General features: G+C 40.4%; 1 protein-coding gene across 3 annotated transcripts in view; it reads left to right on the top strand.

The window, feature by feature from the left end:
- The first annotated feature begins 5,106 nt into the window (after positions 1 to 5,106).
- The window catches only part of col17a1a (collagen, type XVII, alpha 1a), a 28,422-nt gene continuing 27,528 nt past the window's right edge, over positions 5,107 to 6,000 (top strand). For all 3 annotated transcript variants that reach the window (XM_084394464.1, XM_084394462.1, XM_084394465.1), the window contains exon 1: positions 5,107 to 5,192. The gene's annotated coding sequence lies outside the window, so the exon portion shown is untranslated. The remainder of the gene's footprint in view (positions 5,193 to 6,000) is intronic.

Genomic DNA, 6,000 nt, shown 5'->3' with positions numbered 1-6,000 from the left:
CCTCGCCTTCATCGACCTGACCAAGGCGTTTGACTTAGTCAGTCGGTCTGGCCTCTTCGCCCTCCTCCACAAGATTGGATGCCCCCCCAAGCTTCTGAAGTTGGTCGGGTCGTTCCACGACAACATGTCTGGCACAGTACAGTACAACGGATCAGCATCGGACCCCTTCCCAATCAAGAGCGGCGTGAAACAAGGGTGTGTCCTGGCCCCGACACTGTTCGGCATATTCTTCTCCCTGCTCCTGCGCTACGCATTCAGCGAGTCCGAAGATGGCATCTTCCTCCACACACGGAGTGACGGGAACCTCTTTAACCTCACTCGCCTCAGAGTGAAGACCAAGGTGCGCAAGGTCCTCATACGGGAAATGCTCTTTGCCGATGATGCCGCCCTCACTGCTCACACTGAAGCTGCCCTTCAGCGACTCATCACTCATTTCGCTGAGGCATGCACAGAGTTTGGCCTTACCATCAGCCTCAAAAAGACCATCATCATGGGACAGGATGTCAGCACCACTCCCACAATCACCATTGGCGACCACATCCTGGAGGTGGTGGACAAGTTCACATACCTCGGCTCCACAGTCTCCAGCAACCTATCCTTTGACGCCGAGCTTAACGTAAGGATAGGCAAAGCAGCAACCGCCATGGCCCGCCTAGCGAAGCGTGTGTGGGACAACCCCATGTTGACCCTCAACACAAAGATGAAGGCGTACCAAGCGTGCGTGCTGAGCACCCTTCTGTACGGCAGTGAGGCTTGGACCCTGTTCACGCACCAAGAGCGAAGACTGAACGCCTTCCACATGCGCAACCTCAGACGACTCCTCAGCATCACCTGGCAGGATCGCGTCTCCAACGCAGGCGTTTTGGCCCAGGCAGGCATGTTAAGCATGTTCGCCATCCTCACCCAGAGGCGCCTGCGCTGGCTCGGACACGTATGCAGGATGGACGATGGCCGCATCCCAAAGGATATCCTCTATGGCGAGCTAGCCACAGGAACACGGCCAAACGGACGACCTGCCCTGCGCTACAAGGATGTCTGCAAGAGGGATTTGAAGTCATGCAGCATTAACCCAGCAGATCTTGCGACAGCAACCTCCGACCGCTCTAGCTGGCGTGCAGATGTCAAAACTGGCGTTAAGCAGGCCGAGGAGAAGAGAGAGATCCAGCGTAGGGAAAGGAAGAGCTGTAAACAGCAGAAAACCCAGCCTGCGACTGCTTCCCCTACAGCCCCTACCAATGACCACACTTGTAGCAAGTGTGGTAGGAACTGCAGCTCCCGCATTGGATTATTCAGCCACAGCCGGCGATGCAGCTCCACAACTCAGTAAACACTTCTCAACTAAGGTGCAGACTCCATTGTCTCTAGAGACAGAAGGATGCCAACAACATTGGACATGAAATACATTAGTATTAAGAGTTCCTTAAAACGTTTATAAATACATTAAGTCGTGTCCTGCCCAGTCAAGCTGCTGGTCATGTTTTCCACACAGGGTAATTTTTGTTTATTTTATTATTAATAAAAAGCCCATTGTTTTTTGCATCTTGAGTCCTTGCCTCATACCTCACCCAACCCTGACAAATTTGATTTACAGAAATGTTCTTCCAAGGATGCCATTAAAAATTCCATTTAATTGCAGCACTATTTAAAAGACCTAGAGGGACTTATTTGCTTACTGCGTTTGGCAGAAAAACAACATGCTGTATTAAGAAACAATCCACAACTTTATCTTCCCCTGGAACCACATGTGTACCTAGATTCATCAGTGATGACTCTTCAGCGTCTGTCTGATGTCAGGAATGATATAACACAACAGGTGCGGTCTTGTTTGGAATGATAAGGTCTTCACTCGAAAGGGAATTATTTGAAAAGCATTTTTTTTTTATCCTGACAGGTAAAAAAAAGAAAAGAAAAAAAATCTCCTAAAACTCAGAAACATTTTTGAAAGTATTCTTTGGAATGCTAACATGCAAGCCTTCAAAAACATTTCTTGTCAACCAGATGGTGACGACAGGTGTGACTACACTTAACACGGACCGTTCAACTGAGATCCACAGTTACATGCAACATGTTTAGAGTTTTAGTATAAGAATAGAAGTTTATACCATCAGTGTTACAACTATATGGCTATTTTGAGTTATGGTTGCCCATGCAAAACCACTTGATGATGTTTGCAGTGTTGGGCTGGCCAAAGTGATGAGTCCAATGTGATATTGGCATCATACTTCACTCTGCATGTTTGTTTTATGACCCTCAGAGTTGGAATGAACCAATAAACATCACCTGCTCTGGCACTGATTATGTTCTGTGCTACTAAATAATAATCCCAATTTTTTTTTCTTTTATATAATTTGAAAGATTTGCATACACTTAAATTATACACTGTACACCCACCTAAAGGATTATTAGGAACACCATACTAATACTGTGTTTGACCCCCTTTCGCCTTCAGAACTGCCTTAATTCTACGTGGCATTGATTCAACAAGGTGCTGAAAGCATTCTTTAGAAATGTTGGCCCATATTGATAGGATAGCATCTTGCAGTTGATGGAGATTTGTGGGATGCACATCCAGGGCACGAAGCTCCCGTTCCACCACATCCCAAAGATGCTCTATTGGGTTGAGATCTGGTGACTGTGGGGGCCATTTTAGTACAGTGAACTCATTGTCATGTTCAAGAAACCAATTTGAAATGATTCGAGCTTTGTGACATGGTGCATTATCCTGCTGGAAGTAGCCATCAGAGTACATGGTGGTCATAAAGGGATGGACATGGTCAGAAACAATGCTCAGGTTGGCCGTGGCATCTCATACTGGATGTTTTTCCCTTTTCACACCATTCTTTGTAAACCCTAGAAATGGTTGTGCGTGAAAATCCCAGTAACTGAGCAGATTGTGAAATACTCAGACCGGCCCGTTTCCCATTCTGACATTCAGTTTGGAGTTCAGGAGATTGTCTTGACCAGGACCACACCCCTAAATGCATTGAAGCAACTGCCATGTGATTGGTTGATTAGATAATTGCATTAATGAGAAATTGAACAGGTGTTCCTAATAATCTTTTAGATGAGTGTATAATTCTAATTTGTATATTTTATAGTTTCTCCTATTTACTTATTTGCTGCTTTTCTTATATAATTTCTTCCTGGTGGGCTCGAACATTAAGTCGTCAAGGAACTATACTGCTATTTATGTAAGCATAATTTTTTTATATTGGGTTTTTTAAGTGTTAAAAAGTTTCAAGTGTCAGGAAAAGTTCAAGTATCAGGTCACATTTAGAAATGGCATCGCACAGACCCTAACATGTTGAACAAGTCAAATGTGTGATGAGTCTGATGACTCTTTCATGTTTTATGTTCATCTCTGATTTCGTCCATTTTCAGTGAAATTGTGTAGGCCTCTGGTCATCAGGGTTGGTGCTTTGCCTTAACTTGACTGTTTCTGTGAAATTTTCTACCCTGTGGCTTAAGGAAATTTTGCTTGTCGTTCCTTTACAATAAATCAAGTACAGTACAACGAGTTGGTAAAAATAAAGGTCAAATGGATGTTAAGCACTAAGAAGAAGAAGAAGAAGAAAAGCAAAGGCAAAAGAAGAAAAAAATAAAACTTTCCTTTGCTCTTTAATAAGACACTGGTGCTTTTACAATGTTGTCTGAAGAATTTTTGATTGAAGCTTCCAATAAAGTTTGCTTACTTAGACCTCTAGGCATTGAAGAAAACTGACATTTATACCTGTCTAAGACATGTTCAAACACTGTGGATCCAGCACTGGCATGGAAAACTTTTGAATACGTTCTTATAATAATATTACACAGTATATTTATACAATTTGTATTTCTGTTCACTGAAAGAAACGCAATTAAATGCACGGTCAATGTCTACATGATGTCTAAAGATCATGCCTTATCATTAATATTGTTACAGATATTACAGATACTATACAAGTTTCATATACTACAAGACAGACCCTGAGTAAGTTATTTTTTCATTCTTTGGTAAAAATGGTCAAAATTAAACTTTTCCAGAAACACACTGAAATTTCCATATTTCTGAGGGGTTTTTTTCCTGGTTTTTTTTTCTTCTTTTTTTCTTTAGTAGATCCTTCAGAGTGAGCAGTTTTCTTGTTATCCATAAGAACTAAATTTAAAAATTAAAAAAAAAAAACTCACAGAAATATGGAAATTTCAATGTGTTTCGGGAAAAGTTTAATTTTGACCATTTTTAACAGAATTTTTATTTTATTTTATTTTATTGTCATAAAATAAAATAAATAAATAAATTACATAAATAAATTCTAAGGTCAACACACAATGTAACATTATTATAATGCATGATAATCTAAGATGTAGGCTACTAATTAAATCAGTTTAATCTGAATATTTAATCTGTAAATCAACAACCATCAGTCACATCATCAGAGCATGTCAAATATGTAATGACAGATATGATAAAATGACTCCATGGTGAATCACTGAGGTGTGTTGATTCATTCCTTCACACCTGTTCAAAAGAGAGAGAGAGAGAGAGAGAGAGAGAGAGAGAGAGAGACCCTCAGAGACAAGCACAATCTAATGCTGAACATCCTCTCAGCATCAACATCACAATTGACCATCTCATCTGACCAAATCATTTTAGCCACATTGCATTTTCACTCCAGTTTTGCATTCCAGCTGCAGTGCAAATGGTCATCATTACTGCCAAGCGGTTGGATGCCCAGTGAGGAATGGGATAAAGGGATAATTCCCATGACCCCTGACAATATACAGTAGGCCTACGCATCTCATATTCAGTGAACTACCTATGGAATGCAGTGGAAGCAAGACTTATATGGAACAGGTTGTGATATATCCTCATGCCATAACTTTACCATCAAAATTCCACTTAAATAACTTTCTCCCAGGCGATTTTTTTCAAATGATTTTGTTCTGTTTTCACAAATAAAAGTGCCTCAGGGGTCTCATGAAGTGACAGCCCCCCTCGTCTTGTCAAAACTCGCCTGTAAGTGGCTGTAGGTCAGAAAAAAACTGATACAGTGCATGTAAAGGGGTAAAAAGCATGCATGCCGGGTCCTTGATTACTCATCACATCTGAACGTACCAGCTCGTAAATATAATCGCTTTTTGGAGCACATCTTTACACAGCAGAACGGGCACAACGAGAACATTACACTCATTTCTCCTAAACGAGAGTCAAGGTGAGTTTTAACGGTCTTTTAAATGAAATGTTGTTGATATGCTATACTGAGGGACTTCAGATCTGCATTGTCTAGTTTTATAACTGAACCTGAACTGTTTTGAAGCAAGTTTAAGGTCATGTGTTCACGGACGGGAAAAGTCTGTCAGGTTGGTGTTCTGAGTTATGCAGCTGTTCTAGAAACAGCCAAGTTGCTCAATCATTAATGAAAACAACTGGCAATCAAGAGGTGAAATCTCTGGCACATTGTCAAGCTTAAGACAGAAATATTCAAAGTGATATAATACAATTATTATATAATTTTAGAAAAATCGATTTCTAAGATTGTATCTGTTTGTTTTGTTTTCATGAAGAACCTTTAGCATGTACATGGAATTTTTCCATTTCACAAAAGGTTCTTTATAGTGAGAAGTGTTCTTTAGATTATTAAAATGCCCTTTACACTTTTTTTTAACCTTTTTTTTTACTTTAAGTTCTTTCGGGAACCCAAAATCGTTCTTCTATGGCATCGTTAGAAACCCCATTTTGCAACCGTTATTTTTAAGAGTGTAGCTTACATCATTAAACACTCATAGTATCTTATCTGTAAAGAAAAAGCTCTTGTAAGTATTCATTTGTGGTCATGAGCTTATTGTGTTTAGATGTAGGCTATAATTTTGATCAAACCATGACAGAAAAAAATGTCAGGCAACCACAAATGCATTATAGAACAAGTATAGACACATAGCCTACATAAACACTAACATGAGTTTATGTATGCAGCATGGGTAGCTGTAATTTAGTTGTAGGCTATAACAGATTCATAAGTG

The sequence above is a fragment of the Rutilus rutilus genome, assembly GCF_951802725.1.
Source record: "Rutilus rutilus genome assembly, chromosome: 2".
Classification (NCBI taxonomy): domain Eukaryota; kingdom Metazoa; phylum Chordata; class Actinopteri; order Cypriniformes; family Leuciscidae; genus Rutilus; species Rutilus rutilus.
This window is presented reverse-complemented; position numbering and strand designations above follow the sequence as displayed.